Source organism: Rana temporaria, chromosome 5, assembly GCF_905171775.1.
Source record: "Rana temporaria chromosome 5, aRanTem1.1, whole genome shotgun sequence".
NCBI classification, from domain to species: domain Eukaryota; kingdom Metazoa; phylum Chordata; class Amphibia; order Anura; family Ranidae; genus Rana; species Rana temporaria.
Window position 1 is genome coordinate 394,536,220 of NC_053493.1, and position 12,077 is coordinate 394,548,296.

A 12,077-nucleotide genomic window follows, 5' to 3' on the forward strand; every position below is an offset into this window, starting at 1 on the left:
CAATCCGGCCATGAAGGTTTCCATCAAGTGGATATTTTCGATCCTGCTATATACATTAGTTTTGTGACCTAGTGACCTGAAAGATAAAGCACAGGGAAACTGTTCCATAGAGATGACAGGCACATTACATTTTTTTATGAATAAAAATGATATGAAATGGAGGTAGGCCACTAACCCCATGGGACCATAGCTTAACCACTTAAGCCCATACATTACTTTCATTTCTGGGGACAATGGTTACTAGGACAAAAAGGGTGACTCTTCCTAACAGGGACCAGTGGCGGCTGGTACTCAAATTTTTTTTTATAAAAAAAAAAAAATGAATAAATTGTAGCCTCACTGTGCCCACCAAATGCAGCCACTGTGGCATCAATTGTCACCACTGTGCCATGCCATCAAACGCAGCCACTGTGCCATCAATTATCACCACTGTGCCATGCCATCAAATGCAGTCACTGTGCCATGCCATCAAACGCAGCCACTGTGCCATCAATTATCACCACTGTGCCACGCCATCAAATGCAGCCACTATGCCATCAATTCGCACCACTGTGCCATGCCATCAAATGCAGTCACTGTGCCATTCCATCAAACGCAGTAGCTGTGCCATGCCATCAAACGCAGTCACTGTGCCATGCCATCAAACACAGTCACTGTGACATGCCATCAAACGCAGTCACTGTGACATGCCATCAAACGCAGTCACTGTGCCATGCCATCAAACGCAGTCACTGTGCCATGCCATCAAATGCAGTCGCTGTGCCATTCCAAACACAGTCACTGTGCCATGCCATCAAATGCAGTTACTGTGCCATGCCATCAAACACAACCACTGTGCCATCAATTGTCACCACTGTGCCATGCTGTCAAATGCAGCCACTGTGCCCCTCAATTGTCGCCACTGTGCCAATTGTCACCACTATGCCCCTCAATTGTCGCCACTGTGCCAATTGTCACCACTGTGCCCTTTAATTGTCACCACTGTGCCCATTGTCACTACTGTGCTCATTGTTGCCACTGTGCCCATTGATGCCACTGTGCCCATTGTTGCCACTGTGCCCTTTAATTGTTGCCACTGTGCCCATTGTCTCTACTGTGCCCATTGATGCCACTGTGCCCTTTGTCGCCTCTGTGCCCATTGTTGCCGCTGTGCCCTGTAAAATGCACTTACCTTAATCCTTCGACGTTCCTCGATGTCTTCTTTTCCCGCCTTGGTGACGCTTCAGCCAATCAGGTTACCGATAACCAGAATCGGCGAACCTGATTGGCTGAGACGGTCGTCAGTCTTATCCAAGGAACGCACCCTGAACTTTCCCTGGATAAGACATCCGTGAGACGAGGGCTGTACATGGAAAGCCTATCAGAGCCACTGGCTCTGATAGGCACTTCCGCACAGCCAACCAGCTGCCGTCATATAGGTGGTCGGCGCTCAATGTCCGGCCACCTTGAATAGACCAGCGGCAGCTGGCAATAATAACATACATTCATGCAATGCATGAATGTATGTTATTTTCAGTGTGGTTGGAGAGCCAGAGGGGGCGGCGCTCCAGCGCCCTCTATGGACGGACCGCCGCTGACAGGGACACAGAGCAATAAAACTTAACAGGGTTTGATTCCCTTTGTACGCCCCATCCCATGCTAAGCAAAAAATGTTGGCTTTTCACGGGCCCAGGTTCACGTAGAATCGGGCAAATCTGCGGCGGCGTAACGTATGACATTTACGTTACGCCGCCACAAGTTTTACGGGCAAGTGCTTGATTCACAAAGCACTTGCCTGTAAAGTTGCGGCGGCGTAGCGTAAATCCCCCGGCGCAAGCCCGCCTAATTCAAATGATCCGGGTAGGGGGCGTGGATCATTTAAATTAGGCGCGTTCCCACGCCGAATGTACTGTGCATGCGCCGTCCCTAAAAATTTTCGACGTGCATTGCGCTAAATGACGTCGCAAGGACATCATTGGTTTCGACGTGAACGTAAATGGCGTCCAGCCCCATTCACTGACGTGTTACGCAAACAACTTAAAATTTTCAAATTTCGACGCGGGAACGATGTCCATACTTAACATTGGCTGCGCCTCCTAATATCAGGAGCAACGTTACGACGAAAACGACTTACGCAAACGACGTAAAAAAATACCGCCGGGCACACGTACGTTTGTGAATCGGTGTAAGTACTGTAGGTAATTTGCATACTCTACACTGAAAACTATGGGAGCGCCACCTAGGGGCCAGCGTGAGAATGCACCCTAAGATACGATGCCGTAAGAGACTTATGCCAGTCTTATCTTAGGCTAATGTCGGTGTATCTAGCTTTCTGAATACAGAAAGTAGATACGCCGGCGCAGATTTGAATTTACGCGGCGTATCTATGGATACGCCGGCGTAAATTCTATCTGAATCTACCCCAGACTGTTCAGTTTGGACGGGAATTTTCCCCGGAGCTTAGTGAATGAAGTGAAGCTCTATTAACTTCCAATATTCAATCACGCAAGCAAAAATGAGTTTTTTATTATTTTCTTTGTACCCGATTGGGTATTCTTTTTAAAATTAAATTTCACCGAATTTACTAAGCTCTGTGGCAAAATTCCCTTGCAGACAGGAGCCAATTTATCTACAAGCCTGTGGTTGGGGTGTTGGAGGAAACAGGAATATCTAGAAGAAACCCAAACAAGCACAGAGAGCAAATGCAAATTCTACATACCATGTTTCCCTGAAAATAAGACCTAGCGTTATTTTCCAGGACGGCTGCAATATAAGCCCTACCCCAAAAATAAACCCTAGTTTAAAATGCTTGTAATCCACTCTATTACAGTATTATATCATGTACAATGTAAGTGTTTCAGTAATATAATTGTGCTGATGCCGAATACCTTCGGTACATCATCGCTCTGCGATCAGCTGACCTTTATCTGCTCTCCTCCTCTTCTCCCAGCTGGCAGCAGGGGATCTCCCCCCCCCCCTGCAGTGCTTGGAGCAGGGAAGAGAGCTCCGGCGGGTCAGGGAAGCTATAACAAAGGTATTAGGCACAATTATATTACAGAAACACACACATTGTACATTATATAATACTGTAATAGAGTGGATTAGAGGATTTTACAAGCATTTTAACCAGGGAGGAAGAGGGGTAGAAAACAGTACATGACATAAGACCTAGCCCCGAAAATAAGCCCTACTGTGTCTTAATTACTATAAGACCCGGGCTTATTTTTGGGGAAAACACGTTGGATAGTGTCTTGACTGGGGTTCAAACTGAGGACTCCACTGATGCAAGGAAGAAGTGTACAGCACTAAGCCCCTGTGCTGCCCCATTACTGGATGTCTATACAAGCTTTGATTTTTACACGTCCCTGAGGATGTCTATAAGGATGCTTACAAAACACACAAGGTATAAAGCATATACAATGGTGTGTAGGACAGGACAATCTAACAGGGTCAAAAGTGGCGTTACCTAGTGATAATACCATTGATGATCATTTTATTCAATTTAGGTAAATCCAAGGAATCATTAAAATGCCTTAAATAATTAATATTCAAAAGATTATTAACCGCTTGCCGAGTGCATCCTGTATATATACGTCGGCAGAACGGCACAGCTGCGCAAAGCAGCGCACAGGTACGTTTCTTTGAATTGGCCACCGTGCGGGCGCATGAGCTGCCGGTGGTGCGCACGTGCACCTGCCGCAAGCTCCATGACCGTGCCCGCAGGACCCGCGGACTTGATGTCCACCGGTGTCACATGATCGTGTCACGGAGCTGCAGAACAGGGAGATGCCGATGTAAACAAGGCATTTCCCTGTTCTACCTAGTGACAGGACACTGACCTACTGCTCCCTGTGATCGGAAGCAGTGATCACTGTCATGTCACTGGTAGCCCAGCCTCCTCACAATTATAATCACTCCCTAGGACACACTTAACCCCCTTCCTCACCCCCTAGAGTTTAACCCCTTCCCTGCCAGTGTCATTTACACAAATGGCGTCAAAAGAGTCCGATGTGTCCGCCATAATGTCGCAGTCACGATAAAAATCGCAGATTGCCGCCATTACTAATAAAAAAAAATATAATAGAAATTCCATAAAACGATCCCTTATTTTGTAGACACTATTAGGTAGATTCAGTAAGAGTTAGGCCGACTTATCAGTAGATAAGCCGACCTAACTCAGAATCTACGCCGACTTATGTTTAAGTGTATGCTCAAACAGAGATACGCTTAAACATATCTAAGATACGATGGCTTGCGCTGTCCTATCTTAGATTGCAATATTTTGGATGGCCGCTAGGTGGCGCTTCCATTGCGGTCGGCGTAGAATATGTAAATGAGGAGATACGCCGATTCACGAACGTACGCCCGGCCGACGCAGTACTTTTACGCCGTTTGCGTAAGAGATAGGCTGCGTAAAGTTAGAGCTAGGCCCTATTGGAATAGTAGTGTCAAGTATGGCCGCCGTTCCCGCGTCGAAATTCGAATTTTTTTACATCGTTTGCGTAAGTCGTCCATGAATCGGGATTTACTTCGTTTACGTCCACGTCAAAATCAATAGGCCCCTGCGGCGTACTTAGCCGCAATGCACACTGGGAAATGTAGGCGCCCGGCGCATGCGCAGTAAGAAAAAACGTAAAAAACGTGAGGTCAGGCCTCATTAACATAAAACACGCCCCCCTCAAACACATTTGATTTAGGCCCCCTAACTATAAATTTTGCGCAAACCAATCAATATACGCTTATTGAGATTTTTTTTACCAAAAATATGTAGAAGAATACGTATCGGTCTAAACTGAAAAAAAAAAAATTATATATTTTTTGGGGATATTTATTATAGCAAAAAGTAAAAAAGTAAAAAAAAATTTCCTTTAAAATTGACGCTCTTTTTTTGTTTATAGCGCAAAAAATAGAAAACCGCAGAGGTGATCAAAAACCACAAAAAAAAAGCTCTATTTGTGGGAAAAAAAAGGACGTCAATTTTGTTTGGGAGCCATGCCGCACGACCGCGCAATTGTCAGTTAAAGCGACGCAAAAAGTGCTCTGGTCAGGAAGGGAGTATGGGCCAGATTCACCAAAGAGATACGACGGCGTATCTCCTGATACGCCGTCGTATCCCTGTTTCTATCTATGCGACTGATTCACAGAATCAGTTACGCATAGATATCCATAAGATCCGACAGGTGTAATTGTTTTACACTGTCGGATCTTAGGATGCAGTACTGCGGCCGCCGCTGGGGGGAGTTTGCGTCGTAAACCAGCGTCGGGTATGCAAATTAGGAGTTACGGCGATTCCCGACAAATTTTCGCGTTCGCTACGTCGCTGCTAGTCTAGTTTCCCGTTGCAAAGTTAGTCGTCGTTTGACCTGCCTTAACTTTACTCAGCAATCGTATTGCTGTTTAAAGTATGGCCGTCGTTCCCGCGTCGAAATTTAAAATTTAACGTTATTTGCGTAACACGACTGGGAATACGGAAGTACGCTAAAATTACGTCACGGCGCGCAAAGCATGACGGGAATTGCGAAACTGAGCATGCGCAGTAGGTCCGGCGCGGGAGCGCGCCTAATTTAAATGGCACACGCCCATTTGAATTGGCCCGCCTTGCGCCGGAGGCTGCCAGCGTAGTTTTCATCGCAAGTGCTTTGTGAATCAGGCACTTGCGATGAAAACTTGCGGCGGTGTAACGTATCTACGATACGTTACGCCGCCGCAGTTCTATGTGAATCTGGCCCTAAATTCTTCCGGGGCTGAAGTGGTTAAGCAACTGTTTCCAGTGATATTTTAAGCATTCGTCTAACTGGATGGAAATGATATGAGCTTTGACATACTGTATATAACTTATGTGGGAATACGGAGCCCTGTGCTCTCAAGTGGTATTCTAAGGAAAGATTGCAATGTCCGATTCTATTGATTGGAGTACAAACAGGACAAATATAATTGTGGTGGAAAATGATGCAGTGAATACCTGGATATATGTCTTGTACATTGAATAATTGAGTATATTCTCTTCAACTGTTGTTCCCTTTGCAGAGACTTTACAAATTGCTATTTGGCGTTTTGATAGAGATATTCATTACTGGCACAGGCAAGCAGGCAATGCATACAACCTTGGAGATTGAGGTTTATGTATAATCCGCAGTTGATTTTCAATAGCCCAGGGGTCTACCACCTTTTAATGCGTGTGTAATTGTTTTTATACGATGTGTGCATATATCTTCTAATAGCAATATTATCATTTTACATTTTACTGGTAACTGAAATTGCAACTCTGTTTAGCTTTTTATCCTTTAACAGCTAGAACAAGCTAATAGTGAGCTCAACATTTTCCTACTCTATCCAAAAAAAGCCCTTTGTCCCTCCTTCCCGCAATCCATTTTTTTCCCTGTAATTGCGATTTGGTTAGCTCTCCCACCAAGGGAAAGTTTGGTGAGGAGGAGGTCCCATATTCTCGGTCCATTGTTCAGCTAAGCTTCTACATTATGTAATGTATATTTATGTAATAACCACATCAATACCGGCCCATTGTAAAATGACGTCCACAAAGGACCTCTACCGATCCGGGTGGACGTCATATGACGTCCTGGGCTTTGTGGGGGGATATCTGAATGATGCCTGTAGCTAGAGGCATCATTCAGATATCCTTCTCTTCTGCCGGCGATTCTGCACAACGTAAGAACGATTATAGCGGCGATTCCACCGCTAGATCGTTCTTACAGGCGGCGGGAGGGGACATCCCCCCCCCTCCCGCCGCCATCCGGTGCTTCTCCAAGCTCTCCCGTGCCATCGGGGGCCCGGAGAACGAATCGTCCGGGGGTGGCAGGAAGCATAGAGATGACTGGTGACCAGATGGTCACCAGTCATCTCTATGACCGTCGGAGGACCCGGGCGCGATGTGATGACGTCACGCCCGGGTCCCCGTAAGTAAACAAAGCCGCAATTGCGGCTGCTAAGCAACAGTAATCATGAGATCGGTGAATTGGTGAAGTGATTGTCTGTTCCCTGATATAGGGAAAGACTATCACTGACGTCACACGTCCAGCCCCGCCCCCCTACAGTTAGAAACACATATGAGGTCACACTTAACCCCTTCAGTGCCCCCTAGTGGTTAACTCCTAAACGCCAATTGTCATTTTCACAGTAAACAATGCAGTTTTATTATTTAAATTACAATGGTCCCAAAAATGTGTCAAAATTGTCTGATGTGTCCGCCATAATGTCGCAGTCACGAAAAAAATCGATGATCGCTGCCATTAGTAGTAAAAAAATAAAATATTAATAAAAATGCCATAAAACTATCCCCTATTTTGAAAACGCTATAAATTTTTTTTTTTTATATCTTTTTTGGGAATATTTATTATAGCAAAAAGTAAAAAATATTGATTTTTTTTCAAAATTGTCGCTCTATTTTTGTTTATATCGCAAAAAATTAAAACAGCAGAGGTGATCAAATACCACCAAAAGAAATCTCTATTTGTGGGAAAAAAAAGGACGCCAATTTTGTTTGGGAGCCACATTGCACGACCGCGCAATTGTCAGTTAAAGCGACGGTCCTTAACCTGCATAATGGTCCGGGTCTTAAGTGGTTAAACGTATAATACAAATAAATCCTGCTGTATGTCTTTCTACACTCCATGTATTAATTGCTCACTGTGAAACCTGAAAAAAAATGATGACTCCATCAGACCGAAAGCAAACAAATAATAAGAAGAACCAACGGCATTTAATTTGCAGGCCTTCCCACAGAATGGCATAATGGTAAAATCAAAGAGGAGATGGAATAGCAGGCTGGTAACTGAAGTGATAATGAGGAATTCATTTAGCAAAACACCAGGATGGAGCTGGAATAATTAACATTGCAATGGAGGGGTTTGCCCTGTAGCACATTTAATGAGATTTCCCTAATTTATGTTACTTTACAGAGAAGGCCACCTCGCAGCACAGCCCAAGGTACTTCAGAAGCTGATTTGTTCAATTAAAAATGAACTTTAGGCAAACTGCTAAATACTCAATAGAAACACACATATGAAATCTGTTTTACTTGACTAAATGACTGTAAGGCCCCGTACACACGTCCGAGGAACTCGACGGGCAAAACACATCGTTTTGCCCGTCGAGTTCCTTGTGAAGCCGCCGAGGATCTCGGCGAGCCGAAATTTCCCATTGAACAACGAGGAAATAGAGAACATGTTCTCTATTTCCTCGCCGAGGTCCTCGTCGGCTTCCTCGGCCGAAAGTGTACACACTGCCGGGTTTCTCGGCAGAATTCAGCTCCGACCGAGTTTCTGGCTGAATTCTGCCGAGAAACTCGGTCAGGTGCACGGGGCCTGAGTATTTTTAGCCAGTCATAAGATTTAAACACCCAGGTCCCTGACCCTACCTTTCTCTACAGCCCCTAACGTAGTTACCATAGTGGATTTTGAAGGTACTCACACATTACAAAATATACATTTGAAAATTACTTTTTCTTTATCACAATAAAATATTTTTTAAATGTTTTGATTCTGTCTTTTAATATGCCCCAGTGGGTATTCATACACTTCAGCACCTATTAGCTCTCATAATATTCATATGTAGTAGGGATGTCCCAATACCGATACTAGTATCGGTATCAGTACCGATACCGAGCATTTGTGTCGGGTGGTGGGGGGAGTTACAAGTCTTCTTAGTATTGTCTTCTCGTCCCCCCGTGCTGTCTTCTCATCCCCCGTGCTGTCTTCTCATCCCCCATGCCGTCTTGACCCCCTCCGAGCTGTGCTCCCCCCCCCTGCTGTCTTCTTTTCCCCTCCGTGCCATCTTCACTCCCCCCGAGCCATCTTCTCCCCCTCCGTGCTGTGTTCTCCCCCGTGCCATCTTCTCTCCCCCTGTGCCGTCTTCTGTCCAACTCTGTGCTGTGCTCCCCCTGTACCATCTTCTCTCCCCCTGCCATCTTCTGTGGCCCTTCGCGCTGTGCTCCCCCCGTGCCATCTTCTCTCCCCCCTGCCGTCTTCTGTGGCCCTTCGTGTTGTGCTCCCCCCGTGCCATCTTCTCTCCCCCTGTGCCGTCTTCTGTCCAAATCCGTGCTGTGCTCCCCCCGTGCCATCTTCTCTCCCCCCGTGTCGTCCCTCGTGCCATCTTCTCTCCCCCCGTGCCGTCCCTCGTGCCATCTTCTCTCCCCGTGCCATCTTCTGTCCAAATCCGTGCTGTGCTCCCCCGTGCCATCCTCTCTCCCCCCTGTGCCGTCCCCCATGCCATCTTCTCTCCCCCTGCCGTCTTCTGTCCAAATCAGTGTTGTGCTCCCCCCGTGCCATGAATGGAGAGGAGCTTTCTCCATTCATTTCAGCTGAGGCTGCAGAGAAAGGGACTGGGGAATCTGTGTCGTTAGTCCCTTTCTCTGTCTTAAAGGGGAGATGTCAGAGGTCTATTAAGACCCACGATATCTCACCAAAGCCCCCCCAACAGGGCTGATTAAAAAAAAAGAAAAAAAAAATTGCAATAAATAATTTAAAAAATAAAATGTAAATAATAATAAAAAAACAAAACACACTGACAATCCACTACAACCCCCCCCCCCCTAAAAAAAAATCACTGTAAAAAAATTGTGTAAAAAAAAATAAAAACACCACTGTCGCATGACATTAAAAACAAGTATCGGTATCGGCGAGTACTTGAAAAAAAGCATCGGTACTTGTACTCGGTCTCAAAAAAGTGGTATCGGGACAACCCTAAAATGATGTAGCACTACCCCCGGAGGAGCTGCTGGTTGTTTTGGGTGGCACATTTACCTCGTGGCTCCTCCGAATCCCTAGGGGTATATGGTGCATATAGCAATAGTAAAGGAATGTCCGCAACAAGTGTCTTTGCTGTGCTCTTTATTACCCACCCGAGTAAAAACAATAAACTGGTGATGAAAGGGATAGAGTTTGCAGGAAGATGGAGAACAGCAGATTTAGGCGTAGTATTTGGAACAGTCCTGTTCCCATATGTAACACTTTCCGTACCACTCCTGCCTGAGTGGGTATAGTGTACCCGGACAGGCCCCTCTCACTGACCTGGCAGCCGGAGTATCACTCGAACATTTGTAGGATAAAGTCTCTGCCACAGACCCTCGTGAATGGACTTCAGGGAGACACCTCTGCCACAGGCCCTCTCTGGTTGCAGTTACAGAGGTAATGCTCCTTAGGTGAATTACGCCTGAATCTCCTTTTTTTTTTTTTTTGTTTATTTATAGACAGGAACAAGGCCGCGCGGGCCGACATGGTACAATAGTACAAACAGTACATGTGATAGGATAAGTAGATCACAACAATACACGGGATCAATATAATGTTACACACCGCATGGTGCATCATGGTAGGCGCCTACTGTGTGGCGCAAACGTAAAGTGGCATGTGTGCCCTAGGAGAGCACCTGGGCCCCGTCACTTGACGGAGCCAGTGGTGACTCCCAGAGGGTGTCTCCTTCTCAGAGAGGGAGGCGTGTTTGTCGAGTCGTAGTCCAGTGTCGGGTCTACACGACCGGTCCCTTTTTTTCTTTTTATGTCAAGAAAGAGAAAAGGAAAGAGCCCCAGTGTGGGGGCGTAGAGAATTCTAGAGAAGATAAAACAGGACTGAAAGAGGGAAGAAAGAGAGAGTGGTCAGGGGTAGAGGGCGGGAGAGGGGGGGGGGGGGTCGGAGGGGTAGGCCACCTTGCATATAGGCTCACCGTAGGGGTAGTACCCGTACTTTGTGAACTTACTCCCTGTTATGAAGACGGTCTGGGGCAGGGGGGAATCGCACTGGCATGGTAACGTTCACCCGTCAGCCGCGGGCTCGCTCAATGCCTGGCCCTCAGCTGAATAGATGAAAATATTCCATAGCTGCCAGGTATCGGTAAATGTTTCCTGCCTGTTGTGTGCTGTGAGGATGAGATCCTCCATGTGCTTTATCTCCTCCACCTTCGTGATCCATTGGGATATCGTCGGCGGGAGCGTGGCCTTCCAATGCAGAGGGATGCAGGCCTTTGCTGCATCCAAAAGGTGTCTGATCACAAATTTTTTATATGCCTTCTCCGGGACGGTAGATATACGTGCAGGACAAAGAATGCCGGGTCATCCGGTATAGCGCGGACCGTGAATTTCTGAGTCACCCGACAAAAGCGACTCAGACCAGGGCAGGACCAAAAGATGTGTAGTAGCGTCCCCTTGTCTGCCCGACAGCGCCAGCAAAGATCAGACGTCGCCGGGAAGAACTTGTGGAGCAATACTGGTGTCCTGTACCAACGTGACAGGAGCTTGTAATTTGTTTCCTTTGTCTTGGCGCAAATTGAGGATTTGTGCGTGAATCTCAGAATGCGTTGTCGTTCGGCCGCAGTAAACTGACGGTTCAGCTCCTCTTCCCACTTAAGCATACCCGGGGGCACGAAGTCTGCGCCTGGCGCATTTATAAGACTATAGGCCACGGAGAGTGTATGTGACGTAGTACCCGAGGAATTGCAAAGTTCCTCTAGTGGTGTGAGGGGTTGGGTGTTGGTGGCTGGCAGTGTCAGAGAGCGAAGGAAATGGTTCAGTTGGTGGGACCTCAGTAAGTCCAACCGAAACGGGCCTGTGGGGTCAGAAAGCTCCGCAATAGTATTCCATCGCCCTCCCGAACTAAAGTGGGAGGCCTGGTGGAATCCCGCCCCGACTAGATCCCGAAAGACCGAATCTTTGAATCTCCTTCTTAAAGCGGGGGTTCACCCAAATATTTTTTTTTAAATTACATCTAGCTGAGCCAGCATACTAAGGACATTACATTTCGGCAGGTCATTTTTTTTTCTCAGTACATACCTTTTATAGCCTGATGTTGTCCAGGGCTTCTGGGTTCCGATGACTGCAGGACTGGGCGTTCTTATCTTTCCGCTCGATGATTGACGGCTTGTGAAACAGGTGACCTGTCGCACAACACGCGTCACCAGATGTCTGGAAATAGCTGAGCTGCGAGTCGGCACTATACGGCGGTCAGCTCTACACGGCGGGCGCAGGCGCCGTATAGTGCCGACTCGCAGCTCGGCTATTTCTGCAAATCTGGTGACGCGCGTTGTGCGACAGGTCACCTGTTTCACAAGACGTCAATCATCGAACGAAAGGATAGGAACGCCCAGTCCCG